This window comes from Ambystoma mexicanum, chromosome 7q, assembly GCF_040938575.1.
Source record: "Ambystoma mexicanum isolate Mex_15411 chromosome 7q, UKY_AmexF1_1, whole genome shotgun sequence".
In the NCBI taxonomy this organism is placed as follows: Eukaryota; Metazoa; Chordata; class Amphibia; order Caudata; family Ambystomatidae; genus Ambystoma; species Ambystoma mexicanum.
This window is the reverse complement of record NC_090941.1, coordinates 573,129,785-573,144,796: the sequence shown is the minus strand read 5'-3', so window position 1 is coordinate 573,144,796 and position 15,012 is coordinate 573,129,785. Positions and strand designations below refer to the sequence as shown.

The 15,012-nt window shown below is 40.7% G+C and overlaps 1 protein-coding gene across 1 annotated transcript in view; it reads right to left on the bottom strand.

Annotated features, from left to right (window-relative positions):
• The window catches only part of MRPS31 (mitochondrial ribosomal protein S31), a 459,089-nt gene that overhangs the window by 370,451 nt on the left and 73,626 nt on the right, over positions 1-15,012 (bottom strand). The window lies entirely within an intron of this gene.

Here is a 15,012-nt window from a genome sequence, read left to right as displayed (position 1 = left end):
AGAGGACGACAGGATTTCTATTTAAATGGCTCCTCCTAAAACCGATCAGAAAACATGTTTTTTTATTTGGGGGACCGGTCGGTGTAGGAGGGTGTGGCTCTTTTTCCTACAGAAGTCGCCTGGAGCCTTTCCGCAGTACGGGGGGGGGACTGGGATCACGTCGGGATCGTCACCACTTGTAAGGGTGTCCCTAATTACGCTCACACGAGAATGAATACACCCCCTAGCGAAATAAGGCAAAACGGCGATCTTGTAAGAATAACAAGTTTAAGCTTACACAAATGAGGATGGTAGCAAAGGACTCTGCTGCCTGAACAGTCTTCTCCTGTTCCTCTGCCCATTCCTTCCTGCCAGAGTGGTCTCAAGCAGGGGTTTTTATAGGCCTAACTTGCCATATTGATGGCACTGGCGCTGGATCATGACTTCAGCCAAATCCGTCCTTCCATAATAGGGATGCTCCAAAGCCTTCTTACTTGGTCATCACCGGTTTTGTCAGGGCATGCGGTTCTACATTTTGCTAGCTATGCAAAAACACACTGCAGCTCTGCAGACACAAGCCTTGAGGCTTAGCCCAAGAAAAAATTAAATATTTTTATGTACAAACAATTTTCATTCATTCTATCCATATTTCAGTCCTCCTGCTAACGTTATCTGGATCCTGTAGTTTTCTTCACACTTAATATCCAAATCTGCATTTTGCTGCACAAAAACATGCATTTTTAATGCGCATGGACCCTTGATGGACAGTGGACACCTGGTGAGTCAGTTCATGCTGGCCATGGTGACGGACACTGCGGTCTATTTTGAATCCCACAGTCCACATTCCTTCTGGGAAGGAGAGGGAGTTTGACTCCTCTACAGCACTATGTAAGATTTTAAAATGCCTGGGATCGGACATTACAAATCTATCCAACTAATAGTTAATTGCACCTTATATTTAGACAATAACTACCTTCTTCAGTGCTTGTCTGTGTATGGGATTATGTTTGCATGAGAGAGCCTTCCCAGTGCCCCTCCTCCCCCCTATTCCATTATAGCACCTTAAAGAGGTATTGGCTAACTCTAAAGCACTTGGGGGTTCAGGAGGACCCTGGTTCCTTCCCAACACCACCCTACCAACTCTTTCTTGCCACTCCCACGCTAACAACTCTTTACCCCCACCCCACCATACCCCCTCTACATCCACATGTGCTACCCATTCGCTCTACCCCCACCACCCCACTACCACCACACATCCTATCCCCCCTTTCCTTCCTCAACACTACCACCTCTTTACCCCCCCACCAACCACCCTACACCCTCCCCCCCAATTTACCCTACCTCATCCTACCTCCTCCATTTCCCCCACCCCATCTTACCCCCCCTCTCCTTATCCCCTTTCATCCTTCCCTCTCACACACTTTCTTTATTTCGTACCCTCTCCCCCCTATCGCTCATATGTCCTCTTGCTCATTATCGATGGCACCCTCGGTCAATGGCTTTTTCCTTTGCTCTATTCCCCTTCTCATTCTATTGTGCACCTGCATCCCTTATTGCATTCCCTTTCAAACTTTGCACTATCCTCCTTGCACCCTGGTGCCTATAAATGCAAAGAACAGCAGTAAATGCCAAAACTATTGGCATTGACAATGCTCGTTTGTTCTTATATTGAACTTTGATTCGGTCCATCGAGTTTTGGCCTTCCTCATTGTCATACCTATATAATAGTACCCACAGGGGCTCAGTGCATGGGTTACATTCATGGAGTCGTACATACTGCCTCAGTATTATTTTCTTCTGAGTGTGGGCGTATGATCTTGTTCCCCTTAATAATATTCCTGCAGTATTGCCAGTTGCAGCACGGTTGCGCTCCTGTATGCCTCTCTTTGGATTGATTAGATTGCCTAGTGTCTGCTCTGACCAATGTTTTGCGGAGTGCCGAACTGTTCCTATAGGCAAACGTTGGTAGTTCCGGAAAAATCTGTAAGGTTGGGTCCATCTGCAGCATTTACTGTGTTGTTTAATAACTCTTGATTCTAGAACTTTGTATTGAGTGTGTTGTCATGTACACCATGGAGGTGCTGGTCTTCGGTGGTTTAGTAGTAAGAAGGGGCGCTCTGGGTTTCTTCTCCACTTTTTTCGATACCCCTTTGATCAATTCCTTGTTGTTAAGCCTTTCCTGGAATTTAATCTCTAGCTCCTGGGCATGTCTTTTGTACTCTATGTTCGAAATGTTTCATCGGTGCCTTAGAAATTGGCTCAGTGAACACTTTTAAAAGTATGCTTACGATGAAAGCTGGTGGCAGGTAACAAGCTGTTTCTGTCAGTAGGTTTCGTGAAAATCCTTGCGTTAAGTTCGTTATTCTCATTATATGTTTCTACATCCAAGAAGTGGATTCTCTTGTCGCTGTTCTGGGTAGTGAACCTTGATGCGTGGATGCATTTGATTCATAATTTCGAAGTAGTTAGTTAACTCATTCACGGGTCCGGTCCATAGGCCAAAAACATCTATGTAACGAACATAGACCGACAAACGCTGCATCCACCTAGCTGAGTTCCGGATGTGTTTCGTCTCCAGATAGAGCATAAACGTATTCACATAACTCTGAGTCATTGCCGTTCCCATACTGGTTCCTGACACTTGAAAGAAGTACCTCTTCTCAAACAAAAGTTATTCATTAAGACCAACTTCAGGAGGGTGAGCACGGAAACCCAGTCTGCCCTACATGTGTCAGAATTTAATAGAAGCCACTCCATAGCTTCCAAGCCTACTTCATGCACAATATTTGTGTACAGGGACGCAACATCCATGGTGAAAGGTATGTTGCGTCCCTGTACAAATCTTAAATGATTGCGACACTAGCCTGGCTCCACAGATTTAATTAACACATGCTGCTCTGTTGAGGCACATCAAGGAGAACAGTGCTTTATGGGGCTCTAGGACTCGCCAAGAGAAAGGAACTCGCCGCCATAAACACTCTAGAATGAAGCCCTAGATGAAAACCAGTAGATTCTAAGTGGCAACCAAGTGTTGTGACTTAGAAGGGAGCCCATGAAGGAGATCATTTCTCTGAAATTATATCATGAAAAGGCTAGAAACTGATGTACATTCTTCTGCTAAAATTGCTATTCAAGGCTTTTGAAAAGAGGAAACATCAGCCTCTTTGGGAGAGAACACAAGACCGTACTAAATAAAGCAGGTAATGAGGGAGCAATACATGATTAGATATATTTGGGTTTAGGCAGAAGTAGGCTTTGCCTTTGATAGAAAGAAATTCTATCTCCAAGGCATGAAAACAGGAAAACCAAAAGAAGATTGTTAAGTGACCATGCAGGAGAAACTAAAGGGCACCTTCTCCAAAAGGGTAAGGCAACATCTTATCTAACCCAAAGGCTCTTGCATTTGAAGTTAAATTCATTTGCACTTTCTTCCTCCATCTAGTTACTGCTAGACGGCATTCAGCAGGCATTGGAAAATAAATGCTTGGTGGTTCTACCATTCTAGCATCTGTATACTAGAGTTATATATTTGTATTGTTACAATTAAAACCCCAGACAGCACCACCCTGGAGACCAAATTTGAAGATTGAAGAAAAGATTTACATTCTCAGAAATTATTTAAAAATGTTTTTGATGTTCTGGGTTCTAGTGTCCAAGCTATAGTGACAGGGCCAAACATTGGAAGCCATGTGTCGAGATTTCTATCATGCCCCACTTGCCAGAGCCTATCTCCACCTGAGAGGCAGTCATTATACACACCTGGATCTGGGGCAGAAAACAGTGCTATACCCTTGTGCAATGACTGGCTTAGTATTTAGAGAAAAGGATGTGGCCCTACCACCTAATCACCCAGGAACCAATTCTTATCAACCTTTTGTAAATGATCAACATTAAATAATATCTAATGTCCTTACAGTTTCCTCACTGAAAGAATAAGCATGTGCACTTGCAATATAGTGGCACTTTATACTCTGTAATAGGAAGAAAAAGGTGCACACCTTTGTTTAGCATTTATGTAGATTTATTCTCCTTTACAGATTATATATGATCATTAAAATTGGTATAGTCAAACAATAAGCAATTCCCATTATAAGCCAATCCTAAATGTGCATAGCCATGTAAAATATGGCACAATTAAAAATATGTACTCACTTAAGTGCTGCCCAGAAGGACGTGCCAGTAGTCATGTGATGTCATTGCAAACTTATTTTAAAACCTTTCAAAATACCAAAGCTAGTAAGAAAAATATTCTACGTTTGCATCTTTCCCCCATTAGCTCAATGGGGCCCGGGGCATATGTTATATTAGAATGTAGCTCAATTATAGGGTGAGGCAGGCTTTTTAGGCCCACTTGCCTTCTCATCTCATTTCGTTTAGGGTGCATTGGGTAGTCCATCAGTCCTTCAGTGCAAGAAGAGGGTCTACCATTTCTTTTTCCGTGTGTTTGTGCATTGCAGGATAAGCCAACTTACACTGAGTGCCACAGGGATACTGTGTCCCCCATTTGATCATCTCCAAGTAACATTTTAGTTACTTTTGTGAGGTGTGCAAAATAGGCTGGTTGCAGTGAACAGATTATTACTCTTTCTGGTGCACTACACCTTGCACCTTTATTTTTTACTTCAGTAATGTATTTTTGAAAACCATATTTCTCTACACAGCTGCGCTTTGTGGTTTAATGCCCATTATTTTTGTGCCATATTGCTTTTTTGGCATACTTCGTCCCCTTTCAGGATGAACACTGACATATATGGTGATGCACTGTCCCAGGAGTCCTGCAGAGGACTCACAATCAGAATTGTGACACTGCACTAGTTGTAACTGGGAATTTGACTGCACGATTACTCTGACCTTATTCTGCCTGATGTTCTTAACAAGGTTCACTTTTACGGAATCAAGAAAAAAATCATGGGTAGAACACAAGAAAATTGAACTTCAGAAGTCAACGCTGTGTCTTCCGAAACCTAATCTGGAGCATAACTGTCAAAAAGCACAACATGATGCAGCATGGCTGAAGAATAAATTAGCAGTTCATAAATTGTAGATTCCTCTTCAAATTCTTTGCAGATTCAATAGGGACAAAGTCAACACAAAAAACGCTGCATCACATCTCTAGGTAAGTGGAGCACTGTACCGTTAGTATATAGGTCCCCACTTGTACTGAAATATCTTCAAGCGAACACTTGAAACCAAAAGACATGATCTAGAAAACACTATAACAGATTAAAAACAATCTATATGTTATTCTAAATCAATATAGCGGAGCATAAAAAGATAGCAGCAGATGAAACATCTCATGCTTTGCAGTTAGAGGTACAGTTTCAATTAACGTAAACAGCGCCAACAAACCCTTGGCCTAGAATCTCAGGACAACCCAGTAAGCAACATTAAACATAAGACAAAATCTTCTCTGCAGCAGAGTGGAATGCGTAGCTTTGAGATTTCCTTGCTATGACAAATTTCAGCTATAATATAAAAGAGTAAATGGGCAGATTTGCTCTACATACAATGCAAGAATACATGGACAAAGACTGCAGCAAGGTAATGTGCCTTCTGAGGTTGAGAGCTGTTAAGCTGTTTGATTAGTAATGCGGTATGTTTAGAAAAGTGTTACTGCAGTACGGCAGTGCACGGTCAGCGCCCGGCGGAGGGTACTGCAAGTAATTGGGACTGTTCCGTGAGTTCCACTAATACTTTTGCTTTGCTTGCAATTGGGTATCTTGTATGATTTGATAAGCAAGTTGGTCCCAGATGAATGCGTGCCGACTTTAGAGTGTGCAAATGCTCGGACATTGACGCCAGGCAAAATGGTCCTCTGGAAAGCAGTCGGCCTAAAAATCTTAATGAAGTGTTCAATGACTAGGTGGAAAGCACACCGTCGCTGATCCAGCTTCACAAATTGCCTCTAAAGAATGATTATCGCTGCAAAACGCCAAAGCCTCGGGTTTGCTGGGAGGAAAGAACATGTTGGGGTGCCCACTAATTCAACATCGATGGAAGATGCTAAATCTGACCCAAGTAAATCACTACAAATTCTAAAAATCAAGGCTCCACCCAAAAGAAGATTAAAGACTTCTATCCCACGGCCGGCTCAAGCACTAAAGTGCATTGAAGTAACAAAAATCAGGCTCTCATAAGAAGAAAGAAACTTCATTAATGACGGCAGCATTCTAGAACTAAATCTATGAAATGATCACAGAGCAGAATGAATCAACTCCCCAACAAGTGAAGTTATATTAAAAAGGGAGCACTATGCGAAAGGTAATTAATGTTTAGAATTGAAAGCTATTCCTTTATTTATGACCGAACATCAAATTTAGTTGGATAGTTAATCTACCCAAGTGTCCCACCAGGGTTTTCATCGTTCCTTGTGGGACTTAGAAGATAAGGTAAAAAACAGCCCCCTCAATTTCCTCCCTACATATGGTCCTCAGTTCCTTTGTTACCTTATACGATAGTATAAAACTGAAACTCTCAGCGCACACATTACAACTGAGAGAGAAAAGAAAAAAAAAAAAACACAACTTGCTTTACAAATGATGCAAGGGCTCATGCAAGAAAGATGGGAGAGTGCCTTGGACACTACAAACTCAGAAGTGCTTCCAAGTCTGCACTCCAGTTCCATTTTGGGGGCAACTGCACCAATTGACGTGGATAGTGCTACAGATGCACAACTATTTCCACCTACAAAGAGGCCCTAAAAAAAAAGCAAAACAAAAAATAAAAAAAAAATAGGAAAAGTTAAAGAAAATTCATGCAGAACCTGCATGCAACTGAAGAAGATGCGGATGGATAGATAGCCACAAAAGAAAATTACAGTTTCAACACATATGCTAGAAAGATCATGATAGGTAATACATTTCTGGCAAACTTAAGAATGAATCTAGGGCCGGGGAAAAAAAGGTGGCTACAACCCAGACCTCAGACGGTGGATCACATTGCAGGGACGCTGAGTTTGTGGGTTTATTGACAACTAGACTGATCCCGGAGAAATGAAAGGATGAGTTAAGATCGGACACAAATATTGATCAGCTGGCAACTTCTACATCAGCCCCTGTAGTGGAGTCAATGAAAAGAAAAAACAACCCACTGTGATACAAGTAGGGAAATGCAAACTAAAGGCCTGATGTGCAACGCCGAAACTCAAACTAATTAAGATGTTGGGGAGGAAAGCCCAGTTTTGTAAATTCTGCACCTTCCCAACTCGTTGATCCGCCACATGTATATACCAACTCAGACAATAGTTGCGATAACAAAATCATCCAGGAGGAAGGGATTTCCGAACATTTTGATCCTGAAACTAATTGTCAGCTCTGATGTAGTTGTAGTGTTGAACAGATCTTATGTTCTGGGATTATTTCATGAGATCCCAAGTTTGTGTCTTTTGTCATCGAGATATAGATTCGGTTAATTTTTTTTTTTTTTTTTACTTCCGTTTATTAGGTTTACAATACATCAGTTGCACATAGGCTGAAACAAACAATAAAGCACTCAATTCAAATGAAAACACGAACAAACCAATTAAACCAAATCTTGCAATAAAATCAACTATGTAAAACTCAGCTAAATGAACCTCACTAAATGTCTAACCCTACACACACAAAACACCACGAAGACAAAACACAACATCACAAGGAGAAGGGAAGTAAATGAGAAAAAAAAGAAAATTAATCTCCACCTGCCACCAAAATGTTCCATGAATGAGCAAATCAATCATAGAGAGCATCAAACGAACCCCACAGCAACAAATACTCGTCCTCCTTGCCTCTATTCTTCAACGAAACCTTATCATACCTAGACAACACCCTCAGGTCTATCAACCAATCCTCAACGCTTGGTTTCTTCCTAGTTTTCCAGATCCTGAGGATTAATCTAATCGCAACCATCACAGCTCTATCAATCCAAAAATCATGTTTCCTAATTTGAGCACCCCTTTCAACATGCGAGAGCAAGATTATATTCGCCGCAGATCTAGGTAAACGTATTCCAAAAATGAAATCAATCCCATCTATCACCTCACACCAAAATGACAGTACTCTAGGGCATTCCCACAATAGATGTAAAAGAGTACCCCTATTCCTACCACAACTCCAACACAAATCATCCAAACTCAACCACAACTTAAACATCCTCACAGGTGTCCAATACAACCTACCCACAATTTTCTGCCGAATTAAACGCAAGGTTAAACTTTCCCTAGATTCACACCCACTCTCAAAATATCTTTCCATTCAACATCAGAAATGACCCTGCAAATTTTTTTTTTGATGCTGCAAGGACAGACCTAGTAGAGCTGTTTATCACATCGAAAATTGTGGTAAAAATGTTGGCGGAAGCAGAGGCGGTTTACCAAATGGGCTATGATATTTTAGCATCAAATCGCATAGTAATTTGAGAAAAAATTATTCCCAAGTATAGCCCATTCAGGATTAAGAAAATGCAGGGAGAAATGCTAATGATTTCATGCAAAAATAGTAATTGTGGAACTCGCACGGTTTATATGGAAAACCCCCTTAACAATAGCACATAGGGCATTCAGGGTGATGTCACTGGCTTCCAAAAAGCTTATCTGGAGACTTTAAAAAACTGGGTGTGAGGGGAACACGACTAACAGAAGTAGAATCCTCCGATCGGTATGCTCTCCTAATATGGACCTCAAAGGTTTACAATGGTTGTATGACCCATGAGGAAATGAAAAATATTTTTAGAAAACAAGCATTGTATTGCTCCAAGACATATGGCAGACTAACCGCATTGCTAGGGACGTCATTCAATAATTCAGCAGTTAGCCAATGCTCTGAATGGAGGAGGCCCTTTGGGCAGAATTGCAGTAAAAAAAAATAAAAAAAGAAAAAAAAATACCATCTTAGAAAAATTCGAGGTAGTATCTGAAGTATCTATTAACCCTCTTTTGTTGGTGGATATCTATTTGAAACCCTGATTTTACCACTGAGGTGAATAAACCGAGGGAAGATTACATGACAGACATGAATGTAAAAAATATCATTATAGCCAGTGGTTTTAATTTGGAATATGCCTCTAGCGACATCAGAAATGATAAGCAGGCAATTTGATTCAAATATGGGAGGAAAATAATTGAGTAAGTTAGTTGGTGTCTGGGATCTTAGGATCGCAAATGGGAATATGGAGGGTGATCAGATGAAAAAATGTACATTGGAAAAATGGAAATCTTAAATCAAATATTGATTACCTGTTACTTTTCCGCACCTTTATTTGATAATGATTTGTTGTTTAATATTGTTGACATCAATCTTAGTGATCACAATATTATGATGGCTGATTTTAATATGGAGGTAGATAGTTCCTCCAATCACCGGGATTTATTAACTTCCCAGAAAGGTCACAGAATTACAAAGCATTTTGGCGATGTTAAGGGTCTGAATAAACATATGCAGTATTATTTGCAGACCTCCTCTTACATGGAAAACAGCAGAAGATGGATGTGTTATAATCCATCCCACTGTATTGAGGAAAAAAATGTATTTCGAGCAGACTGGACCAATACAATAGATTAGATGCACGGATATACATTGCATCCCCGTTTTACAAAAGGCAGTAAGCCGTTGGGCGCATTGCCTATGTATCTGTTCAAGTTTCCCAATGCCTATTACCCACTAATGAAGTTTTTTTCAATACGCTCATAAAATAATGAAGTACTTAGTTACTGTAACCTGTGTGACTCAAAGAATGAAACACAAACATTGAAGTATTTATTGATTAAATGCCCTGCAAAATTCAAGAATATTAATACTGGGCAGATTTACAAAATGATACCGATTGGTTAAATACAGATTTTTGGTATAGATCTTCGAGTGGGCAAGCCATTTTATTAACTACTGAAGTTTTAAAATGCTTAGGAAAAATAGAGAAGGTTACAATTAGATGATAATTAATTTTAGTAATGTTGGTATCTATCGTGCATTCTGTTCCTTGTTTGATAATCGAACTGTTGAACTTTAAGAAAATGGTACTGCTGGACCAATGTTTGTTTAGGTATTATATCATTATGAGATTTCTTCTTCTTACTTGCACCTGAAATAGTTTTAAGGCATGCAGTAGAATTCTAAATTTGGTTTTAGGAATGTTACTTATGAAATAGTTGTATATTGTGTTTAATGGATTGTATGTGACAAATCAGAACCTTCATATTAATATTGAATGTATAAGTGTGTTATCTATTATTTGCGTATATGGTATGTGTAAGGTTGACTTGTTAAACCAAATCACATTAATAATAACCATTTAAAAAATACAAAATAATATGGACTGGAGAATAAACAGTTACAATATAAAATGTAGAATGATTAGCATTTTTAGATTAAGGGAAATGGGTAAGAACTTAAATGGGGGGAAACATTGGAAAAATATGATTGGAAAAAGAAAATGAATGGGGCATGTAGCTTAGGGAGGAATTTTTGATATTCATTGTGGAGAGACACGAGCAAATATGATCCCTAAACATGCCCTAGCAATAAGCTCAATAGGGTGATTGTGCCCAGAAGGCACACACAACCTCTGTACACAAGCTCATTTACCACACATGCACTGCAAAAGTACAGGCTAATACTTCACCACAGCACAGGAGAACCCATCACCCCTTGCATGTGCTCACTCCAGTAGATTTCAATCACCAAAAGCATCAATGTATGCATCACTCATGTAGAGCTTAACATTAACACATGAGGATGCTTAAATGTACAAATGGATGCCTCCTAGTGAATGCAAAATCCTGACTTTGAGGCCGATTTTCCCAAAAATGTACATAGGAACTTTAAAAAATATATGTATATTTTTCATTATGGCCAACAAACATTTTCAGTGAACTACCCCTTTAATAACTACTCAGCTAATAGGAAATCCTTAAAACCGGAATTTCCAAAATAAAGAATCAATAAACATTAAATACCTACCAGTCTAGGACAATCACTTGACACACCCTCACTCATGGTGCATATAGACACAACAAACACCCACCCACTCAAACCCACTGAACTTTCACCTATCTGTAGTATACACATCCCCCAGGTCCATTGACGACACACAGGGGAAGGAAACTCCAGACACTACAAACACCAAGCACTGCCATATCGAAGAACACATTTCACTTGCCATCACAGACCATTGTCCTCACATCACATCGTGGTGTGCACACAGTGTTCCACACAAATATCAAAATGCAATGCCACATTATATAACACATTCTGCATCCTGCAGAATATTACACCATTCGTTCCACATCACATGCCAATAGCACAGGGAACACAAAACAAAACCAAATCCAAAATAACCAAATATACACTGAACTCTCAAACTTGATGTACTGTAATTATGTGACTACTGTGTTAGAATGTAAAAGGTCAGGCTTCGTCTCGGCAGCCACCATCCCCCACCCCACATACAAACTGAAGAAAAATCTAGGAACAACAACAAACTTGGAGATACGATTACAACCAGACAGACAATCCAGCATCTGACACCTCAAAGCAACAACATTAAATGCCAAGAAACTGCATAATTTATCAGAACGACAATTCAATAACAGAAAGACATGCTCAAAAATCAAGGCAATGAGACCACCTTCTCCCTTCAGCAAGACATTTGCATAAACTACAATATCACTAATAACTCCCAAAATACGATGAAACGCCACCAACAAGCCAAAGTACATATCAACACATATTGTACTGTACTCAACCCAATCACTACCAGTTTAAGTCCCTCATGAAAGCAGGCTTCACAATACAGAGATGAAGGAGAGCAAATAAGAAGGGTCCCGGGGGCATTCCCGACCATCTGTGAAGACATCATAGCCACTGCAACCCCAGCTCTCTACTTTCGCAAACTAATTTAGTTTAGTTTATTTCCTTATATAGCGTAACTGGGCGCTTAGACTTCGGTATAGAAATAGTGTTACAATACATGTGGTACAAATGACCTCTTCACAGCAATAAGTATAAATAAAACACGGCACCGCCACCCCTTATGATATGTTTGTTCCCCTGGTCACGCAGCTGTCGGCAGTGGACAGCTAGTAAACGTGCAAAACTTACAAAGGGGCAGTGAGCGAGTGAGAAAAAAAAAGAGTGCATGAGAACAAGAGGGCAGTTAGAGCGAGAGGGGCAGAAGAAGGTGACTGGAGAGGGTCCTGGGTGGAGGAGAAGGATAACAGGGAGGGGAATAAGGCACGTGGAGAGGGACAGTGTCATACAACTACTACACAAGAACGCACCTTTATTGAATAATAGATTGAAGACTTCTAAATTGACAAAGTGCTGCGCTGTCAAACAGTACACAGCGCCAGGAAAGCACGCATTGGGGAAAATGTACTGCTTTACAAAATTAGAAGATACCCATTTATTAAGTCACTACTAGGACGATCTCTCTCTGAGGTGAAAGATTCTGAACGGAGCAAAGCTGAGTAGTCACCAGACAATATATACTAGAAATGTCCCTTTGAAGGTGTCCCATTCAGTTCATTTTTACCAACAAGGACAATGACTGCAATACACTAACCAAACACTTGTGAAGAAAAAGTGAACACGTTTCCACTCCCACCACTGACAAAAGCAGAATAAGAGGGTGGCAAGCCCCCAAAAACAAAATAAAATGGCAGAAATATTATCCAGTTCAGACTCAATTTTAACGGAGTTAATGTAGTTTTTGTATAGCTCGGTTCTGTAGGCTGAACATTAAGCCAGTTTATGAAGGTATGCTTGCTGAAGAAGAGAATCCGAGGATCTATTGCTTCAGCAAGGGGGCAGCTGCAGATCCACCAACAAGTTCAACAAGAATCGTCCATCTTTCCTCCCCAACTTGAATCTGCAGCCTGCAACCCTTTGTATCCCCACCCCATGGCCTTCCAAGTGTACCCTTATTAGTCTAGCCATCAAATTGTATCCTGATAATTGTACCCTATTAGTGCCTCTCCTTGTTGGACAGAACGCTGTTACGTCAAAGGTAGGTTCGCACTATAAAAACCAGCACCTAAATGCCAAATTATATTTATCTAAATTAAAGAAATATATGGGGGTTGCAGACGAAACGCTTTTCTTCCCTACACCAGCGTTTTCTAACTAAATCTTCTAGTGGCTTGATACAATATTTTTTCAGACGGTAGCATTGACATTTTTTATGGCGCTGAAAACATTGGAGCCAGTCATTTAATGAAAATCAAACCAAACAAGCCCACAGCCAAACAAACCTTGGCAACAAATCAGGCTACGGCCTCAAAAGGCACAGACCACAGCCTTACAGGGTACGGACTTCTCTTCATGACATGCTGAAAGCAAGACACTGCTGAAGCACATTTCCATAATGGTTATACTTGTACTTCTGTGTACAGCAGCAAGACCACCTGTTGGCACAGCCTATCATTTTCATTTCCATTAATTCCATGTAATTTGAGAGATCACATTTACAGTTTTCCGTTGGCCACAAACAAATTAAACCTGGACCCTCCTGTCTGCATATCCTCTGTGTGTTTGCCTGCGTAGGGTTCATCTGGCATCCACTTTAACCACACCAATGAAGGAATTCAGTTGAATCGGAATTTGTGTTCAGCTCTATGAAAAGCTGCAGGAATGATGGGAACTGGTGCTGCAGCTTCTCCTTCTCCAACCACTAAAAGTAGGAGGTCATCCTTCAGGTTACCAGCCTGGATTCCATGCCATGGAATGGTCTGGCCAATAAACAAAGTGTCCAACATATAGTTTGAAAGCTTTCTTCACACCTTTCCTACTCACTCACTCGTTTGCACGTCTAAAACAAGCAGATATTGTTGGCTCTTCCTGCAACACCTATTCACTTTTCAAAATCATGCATATTTTTTACTTCCTACGTTTCCCCTTCTTCCTCAATACTTCTATGGTTGCCACGCATCTTCCCATTTTTCTTATTGCCTGCTTTTTTCTTCGCTTCTTAACTTAACCCCCTGCACTTTTGCCCAAGTTCCTCTCGGTTTCCCCATCTTCGGTGTGTCCACCTTTATTTAGTTCACCTCTCCCCTTTCATCGAGCCGAATGACCTTTCTCCTTCCCTGGAGGAAACCTTGGCCTTCTGTATGAAAATCGCAAAGCCCTCACTGATTGCCAATTAGTACTGCCCCCCTTCTGTGCCATCTGTGTGGTTCCCTTCCAACTACCTTCTACACATCATCCCAACTATTCCTGATACGGTTTGCTGTAGGTTGGTCTCAGAAATCCTTTAAATATGCCACGTCACCAATTAATGAAATAATGTTGAGGTTTTATTTCACAAAGCACTCAATTGTTCATTGTGTCTCCTACTGCATACGGCTACAACGTCTTCCCGCTCTTTCAATGAGGTCCAAACGAGTGTGGGCTACAGAGCAGATTTACCTGCAAGGGTTAAGCAATCGGGGAGGAAGGACAGGAATTTGAATGTAGCAATGCCAGCTCATCTAGCACATCATGGAGTCTGTACTGAGCAAACTGATCTACCTTTGCAAAGCATGTTTTTGATGGCATTACAAAACTTCAGCAAGAACAGTGAGTTTTATTGGGATGGCGCGACACTCTTTAAACATTCCAAATTCTTTACCAAATGAATCCAGACTACAAAGTTGGACAGCTCAGAGCACAGGAAGCAGCACGCTGTGTTTATTTAGTCTATTGACTGAAGCGGGACCTATTTTGCAGAGTAAAGGAAAGATTCAGAATTTCCTGGCATACAGAATTCCAGGACAGCAATGTGTATATCCTGTGGAACTTTGGTTGGTCTACAGGCTGCTTTAGTCCATCTTACTGCCAGGATCCAGATCCATACATCTCCATTTTCGTGCTGTGGCAGCCAATTAAAGAAGCGAGTGCTACTACCTTTCAAAATAGCAACTTGAAGAATGCCGTTGTGTGCCTTAACGTGATTTAATGCCACATCGAAATGTACCTTTTTATCTCTTACTATTGGCAAGCAGGGGAGTTGGCACAGAAAAGACAGTTACCTCTAATCAGAGGGCTTTTACAATTAATTCATGAAGCAGAATCACGTTCTGTT